Source organism: Triturus cristatus, chromosome 10 (assembly GCF_964204655.1).
Source record: "Triturus cristatus chromosome 10, aTriCri1.1, whole genome shotgun sequence".
NCBI classification, from domain to species: Eukaryota; Metazoa; Chordata; class Amphibia; order Caudata; family Salamandridae; genus Triturus; species Triturus cristatus.
The window spans coordinates 309,151,590-309,175,472 of record NC_140593.1 but is presented as its reverse complement, the minus strand read 5'-3'; the positions used below and the strand labels follow the sequence as shown (position 1 = coordinate 309,175,472).

Below are 23,883 nucleotides of genomic sequence, written 5' to 3'. Positions count from 1 at the left end.
TTGAAATATTGTGCTTATTACCATTATAATACCATAAATATATACAATAAATACGATTTAAAAAACACATCTAAAAAACAATTCATATTTTTGGGAAAATGTCATCATTTTTTATAGAAACAGTTCATATATGATCAAAGGATGATAACGTAAACGTATTTGTTAATGCAAGGCTGTCGTGTGCATCGTTAAAACTAAATACTACCACCTTGTTGTAATATTGCAAAAGTTAAGACTTCTAGGAACAGTACCATTATGTATATATTTCTTAAAGGAAATTGTGGAGGTCCTCTGTGGTGTTTAATCCATTAGGGGCTTTACTGTCAAATTCCATGATCATACGAGTTTCTAACTGTCTGAGCATACGCTCTCTATTACCCCCTCTACGGGGTACTTGAATTGACGCAACCACAAAATACTTTAGACAGCTAAGGTTGTTGTTCTGAACTGTCTTGAAGTGGCGAGCTACAGGATAATTAATATAATTATTGACTATAGCACGCAGATGATGTAAAATGCGGACATGCACCTGTAATTTTGTGCTTCCGATGTAATTGAGGCCACATGTGAGGACATATACTACAAACTCTGTGCGGCAAGTATAGTGGCCTTTTATTTCTCTTTTTAATGGACTTAAAGGTACATCGTAGTGAGTGGTATTCTCTTCGGATTTGCAAGCCCTGCACGATGAGCACGTAAAAAACCCTTGTCTAGGTTTTAACCATGAACTGTTAAGAGTAATTTCAGGGCTGCTTTTAACCAACTCCGTTCTCATAGATTTCGCACGTCTAAAAGTGAGTGTTGGCACAAGTGGCAATTTAGGTGCCAGCACTCCATCCGTAAGCAAAATGGGCCAGTTTTTATTAACTATTGCTCGTACTTGCCTCTGTTGCTGACTGTAAGTCGTTATGAGTCTAGGTGCATTGGTTTCCTTTTCTGTTGTAACATTCTCTACCTGGGTACAGCTAGTTTGCTTCAAAAGAGATTTCCTAGATCTTGATGCTGCCTTTCTACTAGTTTCCATGAGAATTCTCTCACTATAGCCTCTCTGTCGGAATCTTTACAGAGCTGCCAGTGTGCATTTCTTAAGTTCATCCTCTGTGCTACAGATCCTTTTTAGTTTAAGTAGCTCACCATATAGTATGCTTGTAATGAGATGTTTGGTGTGTGAGCTCATGGCATGTAGGGAGTAGTTGCCGGATGTGGGCTTCCTATGTAGTGTAGTTGCCAATTTTCCTTCTGCTGCATATACAGTAGTATCCAAAAAATCCACACTGTGATAACTCATATGTGACGTGAATTTTAGGTTTACATCATTGGTTTTAATGTCAGTTATAAACATTTCAGCATTTGTTTGATTCCCTTGCCATACTATAAAAACGTCGTCAATGTAGCGGAACCAATGTGCTACACAAGTGTTGACAGTATTTGCATAGGTTCCCCTGAGAGCCTGTTCCTCCCACCAGCCAACATGCAAACAAGCATAGCTGGGGGAGAAACTGGTTCCCATGGAAACACCTCTACATTGTCTATATACCTCTTTACCAAACATGAAAAAAATGTTAAATAGGCAGCACTCTATCAGCTCAAGTAACATGAGATTATGACTGTGATAGTTTAATAGTCTAGTGTCCAAATAATGCTTGACTGCAACCATTCCTACTTGGTGTTCAATACACCTATAAAGTGATTCTATGTCCAATGTAATTAAAAGGTATCCATCTTCCCTATCAACTTGTAATTTGTTGAGGAAGTCCCTTGTATCTTTAAAATAGGTGGGGAGTTGCTGGACATGACTCTGTAGGAAAAAGTCCATATAACGACTAATATTCTCACATACTCCTCCAATTGCAGAAATAATTGGTCTGCGTGGTATGGGAGTCGTTTTCTTGTGTATCTTTGGGATTAGATACATTGTAGGGATCACAGGAAATTCTTTGTGCATGAACAGATATTCCTGATTAGATATTAAACCCTGTCTCTTGTATGGCAGTCATTTTTTCTTTATAACTTTTTTGTATTCCATCATGGAGGCTTTTTCATAGCATGTTGTGTTTTCGAGTTGACGCAATACTTCTTGAATGTTGTCTTTCCGTGGCCAAATCGCCAAATTCCCACCTTTGTTGGACTTGTTCATTATTATTTCTTATTGCTCATTAGTTTGGAAATCAGATTGTCATATTCTTTGTCACGGAATTTTCTTTTTTTGTGTCCATGATTGACTTTATGATATAACTGTTTTAAGTTATCCGTGACTCTTTCATGAAAAATGTCAATCGCGTCCTTAGGCATCATAGGATAAAAGGTAGATTTGCTTATGAAAGGACTCATTCCTGCACTTGGCTGGATCATATTTAATGCGTCTAGTCTTTCTTGTGTTGAGATTTGCATCATGTTGCAGTCTTGCGCATTGGGATTGTCGCTACTTAATTCATGGAGTGTAAGCAACATTCCTGCATCTGACACTTGAAGATTTGAATCAGTTCCGTCTTTACTTGTCACATATCTTTCTCTGTTTGTCAACTGATTATTGCCTTCTTTGATTGTGAAGAATTTATTGATTTTCAGTTTCCGTATGTACCCAAATATATCTACTCTTGTTTTACTGTAATTGAAATTGCTCTCCGGGCAATATGAGAGTCCTAGAGCCAAATGGTGTGTTTCTGCTTTGGTTAGAGTTATAGGCGACATGTTAATAATTGTATTGTCATCTAACGCCTTCGCCACTGTCCTCGCTTTGATTTTGGCGCGTCTGAGCTTGCGCCTTGCTTTTCGCCTTTGGTTTCTTCGTACTCTACTTGTTTCCTTTGATTGCGAGGTCGTAGGGTCTGCCTACGGCCGTATGATAACAAATTCAATTGTTCACCTGGCTTCAGTTTGTTTCTCTCATCGCCAGCACTGTGCACATTGCTTCTTCCGTCTTCCGATTCACTTTCACTTATCAGTGAGTTCAACTCAGAGGCTGATGATTTTGCATTGCTGACTTTATCGTTTGTCTCCATCATAGGATTGCTGAATGCTTTTCCATATTATTGAAGCGCATTTTTGGGACATTATCGTACTTCCGTGCAAAAATAAAAATTTGACCAAGTTCATAGTCTTCTTTGTCACAGGCGAATTTCTTTACCTTTTTTATTTTGATTTTATCTTCCTGCTTTTTGACTCTGTCCTGAATTTCTTTTCTAGTTTTGGAAATATACTCTGTTTGTTCCAGTTTGTCGATTTGGCCATTGAGTCTGTCGATTTCTTTCAGCAATTCATCACTGTCTATTAGGGCATATTTAATCAGAATTTTGACTAAGTTCATTGAAGCTATCAGGTTATTCTCTGCCCGTTCTGTTAACATGTCTGGATTCAGGTTTTCTATATATAGACAAAAACAATGGTACGTCCTTTAGTAGTTATATATGTTCTCCATAGTGACCCTGATGATAGTTATTTTAGTCATGGGGTAAGGGGACTGAAGGGCAAAACACACAATATGATGGACGGAATGTTGCACATTGGCAAAACATTCACCCCCAGTCACAGATCTGGGTTTAATCCGTCGTTATTTTGCTCACCATGCTACACCAGTTCAGACATGGCCATATGCAAATCAGTCTTGACCCTGTGCCTCATGGAAACAGTCCAGCCCGATCTGCCAAGCCATGTCTTCCCTGGACCGGAATCAAGCATCCTAGGACCGGTTTCGGGGTTTCACCCCTCTTCAGCCAGGATAGCTTGACTCCAGTGGCGTCGTGAGCACGGGACCCACGTCTGGGCATACCCTTCCCACATAGGGCAAACAGCAAAACACACAAGATGATGGACGGAATGTTGCACATTTGCAAATCATTCACCCCCAGTCTCAGATCTGGGTTTAATCCATCGTTATTTTGCTCACCATGCCACCCCAGTTCAGACATGGCCATATGCAAATCAGTCTTGACCCTGTGCCTCATGGGAACAGTCCAGCCCGAACTGCCAAACCATGATTTTCCTTGGCCCGGATCAAGCATCCTAGGACAGGTTACGGGGTTTCACCCCTCTTCAGCCAGGATAGCTTGACTCCAGTGGCGTCGTGAGCACGGGACCCACGTCTGGGCATACCCTTCCCACATAGGGCAAACAGCAAAACACACAAGATGATGGACGGAATGTTGCACATTTGCAAACCATTCACCCCCAGTCACAGATCTGGGTTTAATCCATCGTTATTTTGCTCACCATGCCACCCCAGTTCGGACATGGCCATATGCAAATCAGTCTTGACCCTGTGCCTCATTGGAACAGTCCAGCCCGAACTGCCAAGCCATGTCTTCCCTGGACCGGAATCGAGCATCCTACGACTGGTTTCGGGGTTTCACCCCTCTTCAGCTAGGATAGCTTGACTCCAGTGGCGTCGTGAGCACGGGACCCACGTCTGGGAATACCCTTCCCACATAGGGCGAACAGCAAACCACACAAGATGATGGACGGAATGTTGCACATAGGCAAAAAAACATTCACCCCCAGTCACAGATCTGGGTTTAGTCCATCGTTATTTTGCTCACCATCCCACCCCAGTTCAGACATGGCCATATGCAAATCAGTCTTGACCCTGTGCCTTATGGGAACAGTCCAGCCAAACTGCCAAGCCATGTCTTCCCTGGACCGGAATCAAGCATCCTAGGACCGGTTTCGGGGTTTCACCCCTCTTCAGCCAGGATAGCTTGACTCCAGTGGCGTCGTGAGCACGGGACCCACGTCTGGGCATACCCTTCCCACATAGGGCGAACAGCAAAACACACAAGATGATGGACGGAATGTTGCACATTGGCAAAACATTCACCCCCAGTCACAGATCTGGGTTTAATCCATCGTTATTTTGCTCACCATGCCACCCCAGTTCAGACATGGCCATATGCAAATCAGTCTTGACCCTGTGCCTCATGGGAACAGTCTAGCCCGATCTGCCAAGCCATGTCTTCCCTGGACCGGAATCAAGCATCCTAGGACCGGTTTCGGTGTTTCACCCCTCTTCAGCCAGGATAGCTTGACTCCAGTGGCGTCGTAAACACGGGACCCACGTCTGGGCATACCCTTCCCACATAGGGCAAACAGCAAAACACACAAGATGATGGACGGAATGTTGCACATTGGCAAATCATTCACCCCAGTCACAGATCTGGGTTTAATCCATCCTTATTTTGCTCACCATGCCACCCCAGTTCAGACATGGCCATATGCAAATCAGTCTTGACCCTGTGCCTCATGGGAACAGTCCAGCCCGAACTGCCAAGCCATGTCTTCCCTGGACCGGAATCTAGCATCCTAGGACAGGTTTCGGGGTTTCACCCCTCTTCAGCCAGGATAGCTTGACTCCAGTGGCGTCGTGAGCACGGGTCCCACGTCTGGGCATACCCTTCCCACATAGGGCGAACAGCAAAACACACAGGATGATGGACGGAATGTTGCACATTGGCAAATCATTCACCCCCAGTCACAGATCTGGGTTTAATCCATCGTTATTTTGCTCACCATGCCACCCCAGTTCAGACATGGCCATATGCAAATCAGTCTTGACCCTGTGCCTCATGGGAACAGTCCAGCCCGAACTGCCAAGCCATGTCTTCCCTGGACCGGAATCAAGCATCCTAGGACCGGTTTCGGGGTTTCACCCCTCTTCAGCCAGGATAGCTTGACTCCAGTGGCGTCGTGAGCACTCCATGCCACTGGAATCAAGCTATCCTGGCTGAAGAGGGGTGAAACCCCGAAACCGGTCCTAGGATGCAAAAGTACTGTAAGTCAAAGTTCCACATGTTAACCAAATTTCAGATAACCAAGTCGAGGAAACAGCTTGTTAAACTATTCACCCAGAAACCAAGATAGCTCTTCTTCAGAATTCAGACCACCTGGGATCTTAGTGTCAAGCTCCAAAATGTAATGGGATTCCAATTGACGCAGTTTACGAATTCTGTCTCCTCCCCTGATGGTTGGAAGTATTCGATCTATCACAAAAAATCTCAACAAACTGTGATTGCTCTTATGGAATTCTTCATAGTGTCGCGCTACAGGAGATAGCTTGTCCCTGTTCTGTATCGCCCTCATGTGCTCTAAGATACGTTTTTTGGCAGCAAACATAGTGCTGCCTATGTATCTTTTAGCACATGGACAAATTAGCACATAAACACAATGATCAGATAGACAGGTAAATGTTTGTCTATATATCTGTTCTCATCTATGATAGGATAGTAAACTTTCTTTACATTGGAGCTGTATTTACAAGCTTTGCACGACATACAGGTGTAAAAACCTTTAATATCTGATATAGCTGGTTTCTCAAGGCTGACTTCATTACTACACAATTTATTACGTAGAGAATCTGCCTTCCTGAATGTGACATTGGGTGTATCATTCATAACCTCCTTTAATGTTGGTTCCGTTTTAAGGATGCCCCAATGTCTTTTAAGACATTTTCTTACATCAAGGGAACCCGAGTTGTAAGTTGTTATGTACCTGATAATTTTGTCATTGTTATCATTTAGGTTATCTTTTGGGACCAATAAATCCTCATGTTTGAATTCAGCAGCTTTCAAGCGAGCTTGTTCAATGACATTAAGTTTGTACCCCCTGTCCAAGAATCTCTCATTCATATTATTGCATTCATGTTCAAAATCATAATCAGAACTACAGTTCCTTCGAGCCCGGAGGAACTCTCCAAACAGAATGCTATTAATGAGGACCTTGGAATGTCCACTCTCAGCATGTAACAGCGTATTTCCTGATGTTTTTTTTACGGTACAATTTAGTTGTTAAGGTGTCATCCACTACTTGAATCTGTAAATCTAAAAATTCAATGCAAGAGCTGCTGATGGTACCTTCAAACTTCAAATTGACCTCATTGTTATTAAGAAATCCAATGAAATCTTTGGCAAGTTCTTCACTGCCCTCCCAGATAATAAAAAGGTCATCAATATACCGTAATCATATTTTAACATGGTCACGGTATGGACTGTACATTTTGGGCACCTGCTGCTCCCAGCACCCCATAAAGAGGTTAGCATAACTGGGAGCAAAACATATATACTGGCAGTAGATAGTTATAGTTAGGACCGTGTTTCCATAGGAAATCTGAAAATTCTATTTTTAATAACTTTGGCGCTGGTTGACGGATCTTCGCGAAATTTTCAAAACTAATGGGGCGCTCCGCTCAGCTCCTACCCTGGAAGTCTTGGGGTGATTCGTCAAGCAGGGACTGAGAAAAAAGGGGGGTCCCAAAACGCGTTTTCCCCATGCATTTTCCCATAGGACCTTTAGTCGAAGGTACAGCCGGAACGGCTAAACAGAATTACTTGAAAATTGGCAAAGAGGTAGTCCTCAGGTCAAGGATGTGCCTTTTGCATATATGGTATCAATCTGTTCAGTAGTTCCTGAGAAAATTGCAGTTAAATGTACATAAATATCTATATGCGCGCACCGTGCGCGCACGTTGCGCGCACCTTAACGTGCGCGAGCGTAATTGTGATTGGTGGTTACATGTCAGTCAACATTCGAATCGGTCGAAATCAGGAAGTGTTGTCCGCCATTTTGTGTGTGACAGTGAAAAAGAAAGGTGGAGAACGTGAAAAAGGGGCGGGGTACAGAGTTCCTGACCCCCTAGCTTTTGTCAGGGGGTCCCTGAAGGACCATGAAGGGTGAAAAAAACATTTTAATATTTTTTAAAAATCACGGGGTGTGCGCACCGTCGCAAGGTGCGCGCACGATGCGCGCACGGCGGAAAAAAAATCATGAAAAAATAAAAAAATTAAAATCAAATTTAAGTGTTTAGATGTTAGGTGGCTCTAAAAAGAGCCGTTGTGTTAATTGAGGAACAGAGGAACAAAAAAATGAAAACAATTATAGGGTGCCGCATGTGTGCTGCTGTATCTTGCTCTCTATTAGGATAATGCTGGTGTCCCCATAAGAGAGAAGAGCATTGCACGCATTGCACCGTATATGCACCCTCTTGAACAGAGGGTGTATATCCAGAGGCACAGAAGCAGGTGAAGCTGCCGCCGCAGATGAAGTGCTCGGCTGAGCTGCCGATGATGTGCTCGGCTGAGCTGCTGCGGATGTGCTCGGCTGAGCTGCTGGAGGGTTTTCTCTAGCAGCTCGAGCATAAGCCACAGGATGTACTTCTCTAACGTGCCTGATCATAGTGAAGATACTAAAAGAGTATTTCTTTTTAGGATGTCCTCTTGATAAGACACCACCACAAATAGTGCAGGTGACTTTTGGAGCATTCACCTTCTTCTGCCCCTCTGGAAAAGTGAAAAATTGCCATATAAAAGAGTTTTTCTGTTTCCTCTCCCTCTGTGGCACAAGGGTCTCCTGCTCACTCCCAGAAGATGACTGCTGCTCTGCCATTCTCAAGTACTGGAGTACTGGAAAAGCTGCTCAGCTCCTTCTCCCAGGGAATCAGAAGTAATAATGAGGGGAGTGGGTGTGGTGTTGGAAGTTTCTGGAACTGAAACTACTATAAACCAATGAAAAGTGTTGTTTCTTAATCACATGACCTGAAATTACTATAAACCAATGAAAAGTGTTGTTTCTAAATCACATGACTTGCCGTGCGCGCACCGGAGCACGCGCGCATGCGCGTACGGAGAACGCGCGTACAGAGCACGCGCGCATGCGCGACGTACGCATGCGCACGTGGAGCACGTACGCATGCACACACGGAGCACGTACACCTGCGTGCACCGTGCGCGCACCATGCGCGCCCGGTCAAAACCCCTTAAAAAAAAAATTTTTTTTTTTAAAGTGTGCATAAGTTTATAAAAGATATTAACTATGCTGTTCAACTTTATCCAAATTAAAAAAAAAAAAAGCTGAGCCATTCCATATTACAGGATAAAGTCAATCTATAACTATATATATAGGTAGCTTATTGTAAAATAAATATTTTAAAAACATAATAATACATTCATAAATTAGCATTTAAAAAACCTTGCAAATTCACTTAAAAAACCATAGGTTTCACACACGTTATAGTTAGGAATTAGCATTTAAAAAACCTTGCAAATTCACTGAAAAAACCATAGGTTTCACACACGTTATAGTTAGGAATTAGCATTTAAAAAACCTTGCAAATTCACTGAAAAAACCATAGGTTTCACACATGTTATAGTTAGCTGGACATTTCACTCGTACAACACCATTGAAATTCCCCTGTTATAGTTAGTTCAGCTAACTATAACTCGCGCGCCCGCAATCCACTGCTGATGACGTCACATATTACATCACTCATGACATGGTCAGTGACATCACTCATGACATCACTGATGACATCTCAAATGACATCACTGATGACATCACTGATGACGTCATCCATGTGATAAATTACCACATCTTCTCACACCCTAATATAACCTTTGATACTCTGACTCAAAATTTCAGAGTTCCATTCTCAAAACCATACATACTGCAATACCAATAACTACATACCCACTTATTAACTCTTAGGTCTACATACACCTCCACTCATTCACCTGTACAGTCACTCATACTTACAGTCACTCCATTCAAAACTATCATATGCATTTATACACCTATATAGACACTCACACACTACCAATCATCCATAGAGGTACTCTCACACCTAGTCAGTCATGCAAATAATAACACTCCCATTTACTCACCTATGCGGTTATACACACTCAAGTTCACTTACTCATAAAAATAGTACCACATTCTTACGCTCTTATAGAATCATTGATACAAGCACACACTCATCCATACAGTCACTCTCACAATCACACACTCTCACATCTACCCATTTATATACTCTTACACGCATATATACTACCTTTCACATATGTAGTTAGTCACAAATGTACCACTGAGATATACATTCAATCCCTAATACACCCATACATATACTCACTCAACCATACAGTTCATCACAGATGCAATCTTAAAACCATGCACTCACTGAATCACCCACTCACACATCTATGCATAGAGTCACACACACCCTACCCACACAAACACTCAGGAACCCATACAGATACTCAGACAAGCAATCAATAACTCATATAGACACTCATATAGCTATTCACAAAACCATGCAGCCACTTATACACCAACATACAGACAAATACAGACATTTACACAGTTTAGTCAGTAGTCTGCAGTAAGATACATTTAATGACTCACTTATAGAGTCAGTTACGCACCACAGAAAATCATCCATTTACACACTTGTACACCCACTTATTCTTCAACAGGCCTTTCCCTATATATATTAAACATATTAAAATTGTTCAGAAACACATACTCAATGGATGATGTCATCAGTGATGTCATCAGTGATGTCATCAGTGATGTCATTTGAGATGTCATCAGTGATGTCATGAGTGATGTCACTGAGCATGTCATGAGTGAGGTAATATGTGACGTCATCAGCAGTGGATTGCGGGCGCACGAGTTATAGTTAGCTGAACTAACTATAACGGGGGAATTTCAATGGTTTTGTACGAGTGAAATGTCCAGCTAACTATAACATGTGTGAAACCTATGGTTTTTTTCAGTGAATATATATATTTATATATCATGTGATCAAGGCCCGTGGGAAGGGCTGAAACGCGTCATGGCGACCTCTTACACCGATTAAACTCTTTTGCACCGATTTGTGGTCCGTATCCGTTTGTTTGCCTGAAGGAGTACGCAGTACGAACAGAGCATCTAAATATATATATATATATATATGATAGCACCTCATTAAAAAGCATTGCAGTTAATAGAAGGTTTTAAGACTTTAGTTACATTATACATCATTTGTTGATGGTACCATACTCATTTAAGGAATTGTGGTGTGTTCTAAGGTGATTTTACCATGTGAAAAAGCCTTCTGCTGTGATATCATGAACTATGTTTTAGAGAAAACTATTTTCTCATGCTTTTCCCACAGAGGTTTGGAAGGTGATCTATAAGCTAAACTGAGAGCATATTTTCTGTAAATTCACATTATCTTTCTCAGTCATGTGAGAATGAAGTCTGACATTCTCAGTAAAACATGTACATCCAACAAGGGCAGAGACTGTCAGTTGATTCCTTTGTGTTCTACTGCAGCTTCCCAGAGTGTTCTAAAGAACAACTAGAGCGCTAACAGTCTTACTTATGACAAAAGTATGGCACACCTGAAGCCATCTTGATTGGAATAAAGTGGTAACACTTAAAGCATTTAATTTACAAAGGAACACAATGAGGGGGTTCATTTTGCCATATAAATTATGATTAGTGCTGCAGAAAGAAAAACACATTTTGACTTCTGAAATCCTCTTTTATTTCATAAAAAAATTCTGACATGCAGACTGAAACATGCACTTTCAATACCAGCAGCAGATTTGCCTGGTGAGCAGTAGCTTTACTACTGTGATCTCATGAGCAACTTGAGTGCTAACATTCAGAATTTAAGGAAAATGTGTGACACATCTGAATGCCTTCTTGATGGAATCAAAGTAAAAAACTGAAAGTATTTCCTACTGAGGAGACTGCAGTAAATGAGGAAATTAGGAAACTTCATAACAAATAAATCTCCCAAGATGGCCACCAGAGACAAAAGAGCCCAAATGTAGCCCAAATGTAGCCCAAATATCACCCAGATGTAGCCCAAATGTAGCCCAATGACAGAACGTCCCAGAGTGTTCTTAAGATCAACTAGAGCGCTTACTGTCTTACTTATGACAAAAGTATGGCATACCTGAAGCCATCTTGATTGGAATAAACTGGTAACACTTAAAACATTTAATTTAAAAAGGAACACAATGAGGGGGTTCATTTTGCCATAGAAATTATGATTAGTGCTGAAGAAAGAAAAATTAGGGCATATTTTGAGTGACTTCTCAAATCCTCTTCTATTTCATTAAAAAAATCTGATATGCAGACTGAAACATGCACTTCGAATACTAGCAGCAGACTTCCGTGGTGAGCAGTAGCTTTACTACAGTGATCTAATGAGCAACTAGAGTGCTAACATTCAGAATTTATGGCAAATGTGTGACATATCTGAATACCTTCCTGATGGAATCAAAGTAAAAAACTGAAAGCATTTCCTACTGAGGAGACTGCATTAAAGGAGGAAATTAGGAAACTTCATAACAAATAAATCTCCTAAAATGGCCACCAGAGACAAAAGAGCCCAAATGTAGCCCAAATGTAGCCCAAATGTAGCCCAAATGTAGCCCAATGACAGAAGTGTGCAAAACACTTATTTTTTGTGTATTTGCAGTTTTATATAGTGCAGACTTGTCAGGTATTGGAGTGCTTTACATGAGCATTGGTTACATCACACAAGATCAAATTCATTTTGGTTGTAGACATGGGGAGATTAAGTGATTTGACCAGAATCACAGAATGTTGTGCTGAAGCAGAAACTCCAACCTGGATCCCAGTTGCAAAGTCTGCAGCTCTGGAAGTAACACCACACCCTCTCCCCTTGGATGCAACATTTAATCAAGTGGTCAACTGGATAAAAAAACTAAGATTACAAATAATTTAAAAGTTCTTTGTCGCTATTTGAAAACTCAGAAAATATGTCCTCCTTTTAGTTTTTTAGAGCACTAACCATAATTGTGATGCAAATAAGACCATCTCATATATGTAATTTCTAAAGGAAATGCTCTAGACATTACAGTTTTGATTACATCAAGATGACGTCAGGCGTTCCACACTTTTGTAATAAATATAGAATGTTAGCAATCTAGTTGTTCATTGGGATACTGTTGAGAGGCAGAGGCCAGGGGCACGGACTCTGAAAATTGAAGGCAGGTAGGAGAGTGCAGAGGCAACAATTTGACCACACTAGGCAGGCAGGAAGGGCAGTGGCAGCACAACAGACTATGGAGGGCAGTGGAAAGGGGGGCAGGGGCTACAAACCAACAATACAGGACTGGCACGAGAGGCTGTGGTGATGTAATAGACCATTGTGGGCAGAAGGAATAGGCAGTGGTCATACAACCATACATGCCAACAGACCCGTTTCAGCCAGGAAACGTCCAATGTTTTTAAGCTCAAATGGGCTTTACTTGATCTGCTTCCTGTCTACAATCTTCTCTTTTTCAATGTAACTCAAAGGGGAAAATCAATACCCCAGTTTTATTTCAAAATCTCCCTCTTACCAAGTTCAAAATGTTCGCAAGTATGGTACATTGGATCATGGTAGGCAGGAGGAATTGGGGTAGGGACATGGCCTCGGATAACAGAGGACAGGAGGGACATTGAGAGCTGCACCAAACTGACCCTACAGGGCAGGCATCAGGGTTTGCAGCAGCACAATACACCACACAGGGCATGCGGGACGGGAGTGCAGCACAACAATCCATAGAAAGCAATAGGGAGGGGACAGGACCATGCACATGGACAACAGACAACAGAGGGGAAAGAGGCAATGGTAGCTAGCTGACCATAATGGACAGACAGGAGAGAAAGCTGCAGCATAACAGACCATAAAGGGCAGGAGGGACGGATCAGGGGCATTACAATGGAGCCGACAAGCCAGGAAGGAGGGAATAGGGGTGTGTATGTAGGTGTTTTCACTGTATTCTGAGTGTCTTTTAACATAGCACTGGCTCCAGGACTGCTTAGGCAGACTCAGTTACCACCAGTATCCGTCTGAAAAAGTTGAGGGTACAGGATGATTTTGCAACAAGGCTGCTTTCTGCTCTTCTGTTTGTTCTTTCTGCACGTTATATTTCTTCCTGCACTTTTCTTCGTCTTTGAGGACTTCTGTTGCTTCTTTCTGCATTTCTTTTTTTTCTTTCTGTGCGTTTTTCCTTCTTTCTTCACATGTCCTATCTCTGTAGGCATAGTTAGAAATTAGCATTTAAAAAACCTTTGAAATTCACTGAAAAAACCATAGGTTTCAGGCACGTTATAGCTAGGAATTAGCATTTAAAAAACCTTAGAAATTCACTGAAAAAAACATATGTTTCAGGGGCGATATAGTTAGCTGGACTTTTCACTCATACAAAACCATAGAAATTCCCCCGTTATAGTTAGTTCAGCTAACTATAACTCACGTGCCCGCAATGCACTGCTGATGACGTCACATATTACATCACTCATGACATGGTCAGTGACATCACTCATGACATCACTGATGACATCATCCTTGTGATAGAGTGGCAGACCTCCTCTCCCCCTAATATAACCTTTCATACACACATTCAAAAATAGAAATTAAAATTTTCAAAACAATGGACATACCAATACCAGTTACAACAACCTATTCAGTAATTGTAAGATCCACATACACATCCACTCATTCACCAACAGTCCTATACAGTCACTCATACATGCACTCACTCATCATATGTATTCATACACCTATAGATTCTGTTACACAACGCCACTCATCCACAAAGTTACTCACACACGTAGTCACTCATGCTAATAAAGAATCAAACATCCGTTTACCTGCATATTCAGTTATACACACACCACCACACTTACTTCTACAGAAACTTACACATACTTAGTCTTTTAAACAATCACTTATAGAAACACATACTTATTCATACAGGAATTCTTTTAATCTCTCACTCTCACATATACTCACTTATATACACCAATAGTCACATATACTAGTTTAAAACATATGTAGTTACTCATAGAGACACTATTGAGACAGTCATTCACTCACTAACACACCCATGCACACACTCATCCACCCATACAGTCCTGCACACATGCTGTCTTCAACACATACAAACAGTGAGTCACTCATTCATCTCTTCGGGCACGGTAGGCAGACCTTGTCATCGCGCGCATTGCTATTTTAATCATTCACTGGAAATCTGCTTTTAAGCTACGCTGCTTACGCTGCCTTAAATTCGCTCTCAGGCACTTAGCGCTTGTCACTCGGGGGATAGTCAGGCTTACCTGCACTATAATTGTTGTGGCACCCGCATTCAGCGGGATCTAGTCAGTGGGGGCTCCTGGCTTGCGGCGCTTCGACCGCCATCTTGGGTGGGTGAGGGAAGGCTTTGGGCCACTTCAGGCGCCATATTGGGTGGGTCCAGCCGCTCTACTAGGCGGACCCCGCGTATTAGAGAGCTATTTAAACCGCTCTTCGGGCACGGTAGGCAGACCTTGTCATCGCGCGCATTGCTATTTTAATCATTCACTGGAAATCTGCTTTTAAGCTACGCTGCTTACGCTGCCTTAAATTCGCTCTCAGGCACTTAGCGCTTGTCACTCGGGGGATAGTCAGGCTTACCTGCACTATAATTGTTGTGGCACCCGCATTCGGCGGGATCTAGTCAGTGGGGGCTCCTGGCTTGCCGCGCTTCGACTGCCATCTTGGGTGGGTGAGGGAAGGCTTTGGGCCACTTCAGGCGCCATATTGGGTGGGTCCAGCCGCTCTACTAGGCGGACCCCGCGTGGCGTAATACTACTAATAGGAATGGATGAGCAGGCGCGCAGCGTCAGCGCGCAGCGGGCGCGCCGTGGGTGCTCCGGAGGTGCGCCAGAGGTAAGCCCGTTTGCGCCCGTTCGCGTCCCGGTTGCTCCCGGTGCTATAGTGGCGGTAACTCCGCAATTGGTATATACTCAGGAGGGACTGTGCGCTTTGAATCACCATACAGTTGTAAGTAAACAACCTACCACGCGGTCACCTATTCAGCTCACTCTTTCTTGTGGCCTACTTAATGTTTGTTCCCTTGTGAAGCATCACACTGAAATCGCTTTGCTAGTCGAGTCCTCCAAATTGGATATATTATTTATAACCGAGACCTGGACTAGAACGGACAGCGGAGCGGAGCTCGGCTGGGCTTGCCCACCGGGCTACTTCATAAGACATATCCCCCGAATTTCGGGGAGGGGTGGCGGAGTGGGATTCATTTGTAGGGACACACTCTCCCTTTCACAGCTTGAAGTAAAGGAAGTAATAGGGTTTGAGCTCATGGGCTTCTCCCTGACGGCTCAGGGTGGTACAGTATTAGCAGGTCTCCTCTGCTATAGACCGCCCTCCGGAACCGCTTCCTCTTTCCAGCAATTTATTGATCTTATCTATGATCTATCTAATTCCCATACTAAGTTCATAGTGCTGGGCGACTTTCATCTACGACCCTCTGGCCCACAAGAACCGGCCTTTAGAGAAATCTGCCAAGCATGTAGCAATATACAGCTAGAGCAGCTGGTGCAATCTCCCACTCACGTGAAGGGGCACATATTGGACTTGGTATTTGCTGACAAGGAGTCGGTCGTAGTTAATAGGGTCATGGATCAATGCTGGACTGACCATGCTTTGGTCCTCATGTCCATTTCTTTGCCGGGAGAACTGCGAAGTGAAGATGGTCCGGTTAGGCCTACATTTAGAAGACAATGGTCTCGCCTGTTAAGGGGGTCAAGTCTACCTATACTATTGCCCACAGCATTCTCTGTGGAGGATACTGTGGAGAAGAGCTATGCTGCCCTTAGTCAGCAAATTTTGACATCATTAGACAAATTGGTCCCCCTAAGGAAGGTGAAGAACAAGCCTTTGAGAGTTAACACCTGGTTCACCAGTGATCTTAGTCAGCAGAAACTTCGCTGTAAACAGGCGGAGCGTGCTTGGAGGAGAGGATATGGGGAATTGGATCGTGCGGCTTATAAGCAGGCCCTGCGGGAGTATAAAGCCCACCTAAGGATGGCCAAGGCGAAGTTTTTGGAAGATTCCCTGGCCAAGGCCTCTAATAAATCACAGACCCTTTTCAAACTGGTGAATAATTTGGCTAATCCAGCCTGTGCAGTACCAATTACTGTAGCATCTCAGGAACTGTGCGACTCGTTGGCCTCTACGTTTGCGGACAAAATTAAGTTAATCCTAAATGGCCTCTCGACCTCGGGCCAACCGGCCTCGGCAAGGCTCTCTCCATCTGAATCCCTTTATTTTCCGGGTGCTGAGGGGACTGAGGCTAAAGGGGAGCAACTGCAATTATCCTGCTTTCCCACCCCTACCTTGGAGGAATTTTATACACTGGCTAATGGTGTATCCTCGGGCTCCCCTCTTGACCCTCTGCTACATAAGTTCTGGAAGGCGTTCCAGACAGAGCTGCTGCCACCGTTGTATACCATCTGCTGCCAGTCACTGGCTACAGCTTCGGTTCCAGACAGTTGGAAGTTGGCAATAGTGACACCTCTGTTAAAAAAGGCTTCTTTGGACCAGCTATGCCCAGCTAATTATAGGCCTATTTCGTTGTTGCCATTTCCTATAAAAGTTGTAGAGAGGCTGGTCACAAGAACCTTATCCAACTTCCTAGAAACCAACTCATGTCTGGATGCAGTCCAATTTGGGACTGAGACCGCTCTGATCACCGTGTTGGATGATCTGCGAACGCGTGTCGACATGGGTAAGGCAGCATTTTTAGTGCTGCTTGACATGTCGGCCGCGTTCGACACGGTGGATCACGCTGTCCTATTGGACCGCCTTCAGAGAGCGGGCGTAGCTGGCTTGGCCTTAAGCTGGTTAAAATCCTACCTCTGTAATAGACAACAAGCAGTGACATTACCACTTTTTCGCTCAGCCGTACGCCAGGTGAAGCAGGGTGTGCCGCAGGGGTCTGCGATCAGTCCGATCCTTTTTAATCTTTACCTCCGACCCCTAATCAGTTTGATAAAGTCATTCGGCATTTCAGTTATCAACTATGCCGATGACACTCAACTGATCTTTTCCTTTGAGGGTAAGGAGGCGGTGTCGAGGGACACCTTTCACCAGTGCATGTCGGAAACAGCAGAGTGGCTTCGGCTTAACTCGCTCCAATTTAATGGGGCAAAAACCGAGGTGCTCTATTGCTCCTTGGATCGGCCCCCCCGCCCGCTGCCAAAGGATTTCTGGCCGGCTTCTATCTTGGGCACAGTGACAGCCGCCGAGTCGGCTCGTAATTTGGGGGTCATGTTTGAGCCTAGCCTGCAGCTTGATGCCTCTGTAAATAAGACTACAGCAACGTGTATGGGCTTACTTCGAGCCCTACGTAAAATCTTGCCGTTACTCCCCTTGGGAGCTCGAGCAGAGGTGGTGTGTAGTACTATTCTCAGTAGATTAGACTACTGTAACGCACTGCTTCTGGGGGCTCCTAATACCCTGGTATCTAAGTTGCAGAGGATTCAAAACATGGCAGCCAAACTGGCCCTAGCTCGTTCACGCTCTGCGTCATCATCGGCAGCACTATTCGATCTTCATTGGCTGCCTGTCCAGCAGCGGATTCTTTTCAAGGCCTCGTGCCTTGTTTTCAGGGCTGTGCATGGGCTAGGACCTTTGCCGCTCCAAAATCTTTTCTTCTGGTATCAGGCCGCCAGACCTTTAAGATCCTCTTTGGCGTTTTTGATAAAAGTTCCTAAAATCAACAGAGTGAGGATGGGTGGCCGCGCTTTTAGCTTTGCAGCCGCTAAGTTGTGGAATACCCTCCCTCTGTCGCTCAGGAGTAAGCAAGATCTAACCTCCTTTAAAAGAGATTTAAAGACCTATCTCTTTCCAAGAGCAATGTAATGTGTTAGATCTGATGAATTGTTGAAGGTCAAGCGCCAGGATACCCTTGGGGTGGCAGCTGCGCTCAATAAGAACGTAATAATAATAATAATAATTCATGCACCTATGCACTACGTAATACCCCCCACCGAACCATACAGACATCAGACACTCATACTGATACTCAAAAAATCAACTAATAACCTATATAGACACTCATGTAGCTACTCACCAACCCATGCAGCCACTTATACACAAAGTGAGAGACTGATACAGATATTTACATATTTAAACATTACTCACTAAGATACACTTAATCAGTCAGTAATACAATCAAGTTTTCAAAAACAAATCATCCATTTAGACATTTATATACTCATTTATTCTTCCATCGACCTTGAGATATACATATATAAAACATATATAATTTTCAGAAAAACACACATTCACTGCATGATGTCATCAGTGATGTCATGAGTGATGTCACTGACCATGTCATGAGTGATGTAATATGTGACGTCATCAGCAGTGCATTGCGGGCGCGCGAGTTATAGTTAGCTGAACTAACTATAACGGGGGAATTTCTATGGTTTTGTATGAGTGAAAAGTCCAGCTAACTATATCGCCCCTGAAACATATGGTTTTTTCAGTGAATTTCTAAGGTTTTTTAAATGCTAATTCCTAGCTATAACGTGCCTGAAACCTATGGTTTTTTCAGTGAATATATATATATATATATATATATATATATATATATATACACACACACACACACACATATACATACATGTATGTTCGTTTTTTTCTACTGTTCGCAAGATCCCATGTTTACATACAGTTTGCTGTTTGTCCTGAGCCAGCGATGGCAGGTTTTATCCGTTGTTGTCTCCCTCACTTACAGTGTTTGGGGTGGGTAGGTTGGGTGGTGAGCGGATGAGGGTGGGGGTGAGTATGGGTTATATCCCCCCTGCTCATTTATTTTATCCTTACCTGTAGGTATATTTCTAGACCATGCTTAACCGTTTGGTACGATGCTTGTACTACTTTGTACTTGCCTTTTTTAGCAGCTCTTCTTTTAGAAACTCTTCCCGACCAATGGTTCCAGCTCAGAGACTTGCTCTCCTTTCACAGGGTGTCAAACCTAAATTTCCCTAGATGGTGCTTTAGTCACAGTTCTGGGGTGGGCCCATATTTAGTGCTATTTCTCCTCATCTCACAGTCAGCTCATTCTGCAGTCTATTCCCCTCATCTACATAGTCTTGTTCTCACCTCCTCGCCATCAATAATTCCTCACTGGATAGTAACTTAAAATTTGTCTCTATAAACGTTAAAGGGCCTAATCACCCAATCAAACGTAAAAAAATTGACAACTACCTATTAAAATTGAAACCTGATGTAATCCCACTACAAGAGACGAAAACTACCTATGGAGGGCTTGCTGGCTTTGGGAAGAGTTGGATTGCAGACATCCTCTGCTCTTCTATGGAAAGTAGGAAGGGTGGGATTGCCTCCTTGATCTCTAAGAATTCAGGCCTGTCCACCGTATCACACATGACGGATGACAATGGAAGATGGGTTCTATTAAAATTCGCTAAAAACTCCTCCCATTTTCACGTTCCTCAGTCTACATGTACCAAACACTGATGACCTGGATTTCTGGGACTCCTTGACCACTCCCCTGAGCTAAATACCAAGCGACGACCTTGTTATCTTCAGGGGTGACTTCAATATTCCCTTAGATGTAACCATTGACAGGTAGTCCAGGTCCCCCCTTCATCCCTCTAGGTCTCACAGGTCACTACACAAACTATGCGCTAGATTCGGTCTACTTGACTCTTTGAGACTTCAACACCCGACACTAGAGACTACACCTTTTTTTCCCATTCCCCACAAGTCTTACTCCAGATTAGACCTCCATATTCACCTAACCGATCAGACAGACATACTGTCGGGGCTAATCTCTGACCATTCTGCTATAACCCTGTCCCTCACCGGTGCAAATGTGAGTAACCCTAGTAAGATTTGGAGATTCAATGACGAATCAATCAAGGACGCTGTCTCCAGGGAGGTGATTGAAAAGACCATAATAAACTACTTGGAAGACAATCCAATTGCCAAGACCTCCCCTTCCACTCATTGGGACACACTGAAGGCTACTGTTAGAGGTGCCCACACAAACATTCGATCCAAAATTAATGAGGATCATAATAAAGGCTTGATGGACTTAGAAAAAGACATTAAATCACTGGAGACCACACACATCTCCGATTCTAACCCCCAAACCCTCTCCACCCTCACTAACAAAAAATATGAATACAACAGAATCCTGAGCAAGAGAGCAGGAGTATGGATCCACAAATATAAAAGCCTAAAACTCAGTGAGGCAAATAAAGCAGGACAATTCCTAGTCTCCTACTTAAAACACAAACAGAACCACAAAGGGATTGATTCTCTCGCAGACAAATCAAATGTCACCCACACTAGACCACAAAAAAAATTAGAAATTCTCAATGGTTTCTACCAATCCTTATACCAAGATGATTCTGATATCTCTGCATCCTCCTGTGCAGCCTACCCCAGTGGCATTTCCCTCCAACCGTCTCTGATCAAGGGAAACTGGCTCTTAGCACCTCAATCTTGATTAAAGTGCTTGACTCGGAAATACGCTCTTTGAAATCCCATAAAGCCCTAGGCCCGATGGCTACTTGGCAACCTTTTTTAAAACATTCACTCATCTACTCAAACCAACTCTTTTGTCCCTCTACCAACATTTTGCTAACTCTTGAGCCATCTCTGGCACTTCTAGCAAAGCCACTATAGTTGTAATTTCAAAAGACGGTAAAGACCTGATGCAGGTAAAGAATTATAGACCATTTTCCCTAATTAACCTGGACACAAAGATCTACGCTAAGATCCTTTGTAAGAAACTCGAACCTCTCCTCCTCGACTGATTGATTTCTTTCATTTGGGCTTCATAAACAATAGGCTATCAAATAACAATACCTGTCCATTATTGTCACATCATTGAAAGAGCCAAGACGGCTCCTACCGAAACAGTAGCGGTTACTGAAAAAGCATTTGATAGGGTCTCCTGGACATTCATCCATGAGTCCTTATTGAAATTTAGCTTAGGGGAATCCTTCACTAAAAATGCTCATGGCTCTCTATAGCAGCCCATCGGCTAAAGTGAGATCTGTGGGCCACTTTCCTCGGCGCTCAATCTAGAAAGAGGTATGAGACAGGGCTGCCTCCTTTCCCAAACCCTATTCAGCCTAAGCCAAGAACCCTTACTCCACAAGTTTAGAACTAACTCCCACATTCATGGTGTCTCCTTTAATAACTCCAAAGTGAAACTTGCTGTCTACGCTGACGATATTTTAATAATGACCAAAAAGGCTTTACATTCTATTCCAGCCTTGCTACAGACCATAGAAGAATATGCTAAGGTTCAAATTATAAACTTAATAAAGAAAAATCTGAAATTTGTGCTCTGAATAACCTCTGCTCCAGCGCCCTCTTCGAGAATACAGGCCTATTCTGGCAACCAAAGTTTATTAAATACTTGGGTCTGGAGTTAAACTTGAATGTATTAGTATCCCTACACCATAAGGAGGCCCTAAGGCTGAAGAAAATAGAATCTCTACTAGAGACCTGTAATCCCAAATTCCTTACATGATGGGGTCGTATAGAGACCGTCAAAATGATCATCACCTCTAAAATCATTACCTTGCGAATTTGTTGCTGTTATCCCTATCGGATGAATTCCACCCAAAAAATTGATAGATTACTAAACAAGTTCATCTGGCAAAATAAACGCCCTAGAATCACTGTCAAAAAACTTCGCCTACTCCTTCAACTTGGGGGTGTTAATCTGGCGGATTTAAAAAACTACACAACCGCTTTCCTCGCAAGACAGGGTTCCCTCTGGTTCTCCCAATCGCCGGTTTATATCCCCACTTGGTTATTAATTGAAAGAAAACTACTAGGCGAGCTCCACCCTATCTCCCCATTAACCAGCACTACAAAGCCCCCTGCTTCTGGAAAATAGATTTTTAACACTATCAAAAGAGCCCTTCCGAAAATTGACAGGCTCCTTGAGATGCCAATCTCCAAATCTAACATGATCTCCCTATGGAATAATCCTAATATTAGAATCCAAGGTGTACCAGTCTTTTGGCCACACTAGGCCTCTAAGGGCATTCATTTCTTGAAAGATCTTGGATCTCTACAGTCCCCACTCTCTTTTAGGGAATTACGAACTCACTTCAACCTACTGGACATAGATCTATTTGACTTCCTTAAACTTAAACTCTGTCTATCCAAACTGAGTCTCCCATCAAGTGAGCCCTCTCTTCTCAAATTCATCCTTATCTTTACTAAGTGTGGTCACCAAGCTTCCAAGTTCGATCACCTCTTTAAACCAAAAACTACTAACCTGTCCTTGAGACTTCTGACAAAATTGCACCCCTCAGAGTCTGTCACTCTTGAGACCTGGCACCTAAAATGTAAGGCAGTTGTCTTTTACAAAATTTCTCCCTCCCTCTTCCAGACGAATTTATGGCTACTAAATTGGACTTTCTGGACTCTGGCCCAACTCCACAAGCTCTCCCTCAGGGATAACCCATCTTGCTGGAATTGTAACAATCTGACAGGTGACCTCCCTCACTTCCTCTTTTACGCAGTATGGTATCTCCATTTTGGGATTCTGTATTCGATTTCATACACACCCTATGTGGGGTCCACCTAGAAAAGAATTTCCTAGCCCTAATTAATGGATTACTTGACCCAAAAATCAATTCCCGTAGCGATAGCCTCTTGATCGATATCCTTCTAACCGCTGCCTGTAAATCAGTACTTGCTAACTGGAAAAACACAGCAGCCACATCTTTTTGCTCCTGGTTAAACTGGGTTTCCTTCCTGAGAGGCGGGACAGCGCTCTGCTCCGAGGCTCCCCATGGATAGTGCGTAAAACCTCTGTCTAGAAATCCTTTGACAGCTACTTTGCTACCACCAGATCCCCTTGAAGCCCTACTGTGAGAGTCGTCCTTTCTATGCCTTGATGCTCATTGTCTCAGGTCTGTATTTGCCCTGAACAAGCAAGCTATGTGCTCATCAATACTGCCTGAGGCCAACTCCCCGATCTCTGCTCTGTCTAGCTGACCTGCAATGAAATATATACTGCAACATATCTGTAACGATGTACTTTGTTCTCTAGCTGAGCTGCTCTTCTCCATATATCTTAACTTACTCATCCATCTACTGGTTCTTATTTTTCTTCAACTTACATTCTCCCTACTTCACTATCTGTTAATTTATAGAGTGCTGTATTTTATACTGTCTTGATTGGATGCGTCCTGCCTTGGTTCCGATATATGATTATGATTATTCTGCACCATCCTACAACCCAGCTCCTCTATACCAGTCTTTGGCTC

At 43.0% G+C, this 23,883-nt stretch overlaps 1 protein-coding gene across 1 annotated transcript in view; it reads left to right on the top strand.

Annotated features, from left to right (window-relative positions):
- Positions 1 to 23,883, top strand: part of LOC146789359 (ATP-dependent translocase ABCB1-like) — a 502,439-nt gene that overhangs the window by 89,857 nt on the left and 388,699 nt on the right. The gene's annotated exons all lie outside the window — the stretch shown is intronic.